This window comes from Babylonia areolata, chromosome 1 (genome assembly GCF_041734735.1).
Source record: "Babylonia areolata isolate BAREFJ2019XMU chromosome 1, ASM4173473v1, whole genome shotgun sequence".
Taxonomy (NCBI): Eukaryota; Metazoa; Mollusca; class Gastropoda; order Neogastropoda; family Buccinidae; genus Babylonia; species Babylonia areolata.
Window position 1 is genome coordinate 40882812 of NC_134876.1, and position 1304 is coordinate 40884115.

Below are 1304 nucleotides of genomic sequence, written 5' to 3' on the forward strand. Positions count from 1 at the left end.
CTCCAGCTGTTTTCAGAACCTGTGTGGCCTCTCACACAGACAGGGCGATTCCCAATTGCACTTACTAGTCCAAGCTGCGATCGAGTCTGCTTCAGGTAGAATTGAAAGTTCAGTCCTTGAACACTTTGAACACTGAGAAGTTCTCGCTTGTAGTTCACTGTTGGCAGTATCACGTCATAGTGACAAAAACTGTAACAAACAGAACGACTTGGAGAAACTCACTGTAAAAGAAACAAAACAAAAAACCCAAAACAAATCAGCTGGTCGGACGGTACACTCAAACAGCAGAAGCCACTGTTGCTCCTTCCGAGTGGACTGAAAGAAGTAGACACCAATGTTGTTTTCTTCTCCAAAACGCAAGGCCGTGAAAACACGATCACGGCACGTTTCATTCACAACCACAACGTCAAGCTTCACTGTTCCCTCTCGTGCCTTTAAACCGAACAAAAAACACTGACTTGAAGGTGGATTAGCGGAAAACTTCAATCAGCTCCGCGCTGTGGAAGGACTCAAGAGGAGCGAGCGACACGGTGTGGCTGGCTGCTTGTCGGCTATGGGAGTGAGGAGTGTATGGGTATGAGGTGTCCCACGTCCGGTCAGCCCCCGCCTCAAGTCTCTCTCTACTACCAGTATGCTCCTACTTCTAGCGCGGAAGCGAGCGTGGAAGGCTACGGACCAGTGCGGTGGTCACTGACAAGTGCGCCGCTTCACACACTGTGCGCTATGTGAACTGACGATCCCCCCTCGCGCAAGCAAGCCTCGTACAGCACAGCACAGCACAGCACTGCACCGTGGAGTCAGTAGCCCAAGTGGATGTGTACGTGCTTGTGTCAACGATCGCGGCTTGACTTAAAAGTGAAGGCAAAGCCAACCAGAGGAGGGAGGAGAGCAGACTAGAACGCCTTCAGGGCCGGCACCACTGGTCGCCGCGATCTATCGCTTTGCTGTATGTTGCGCCTGCGTACTGCCGCCCGCCTGGGCAAGTCGCTCCGCCGAGGGGAGGCGCCTAGTGGGCTCAAGGGCCGCCCCCTTCTTCTCTCTACCTCCCTCCCCCTTTTTTTCCACCCCTGTTTCTCCCCTCTCCCTCCCTCCCTCTCTCTCTCTCCCTCCCCTCCCTGGCTACCACTGCTACTGCTTTTCCGTTACGCGCGGACAGCGGAATCATGCCACTGTTGGATGATGGCAAACCTGGCTGTGTGCAAACACTTTCTCGGACTTTTTTCTCCTCTCCCTCTAACTCACTTCTGAGAGCAGGACAGAGGCAACAAAACTAATATAACACAAGAACGTAATCACAAAACAAA

The 1304-nt window shown here is 52.8% G+C and overlaps 1 protein-coding gene across 1 annotated transcript in view; it reads right to left on the minus strand.

Moving 5' to 3' along the window:
* The window catches only part of LOC143292054 (pituitary homeobox x-like), a 41500-nt gene extending 40612 nt beyond the window's left edge, over positions 1-888 (minus strand). Inside the window, exon 1 of the mRNA XM_076602231.1 lies at positions 1-888. This exon is cut by the window's left edge and continues 757 nt beyond it. The gene's annotated coding sequence lies outside the window, so the exon portion shown is untranslated.
* Positions 889-1304: the final 416 nt, after the last annotated feature.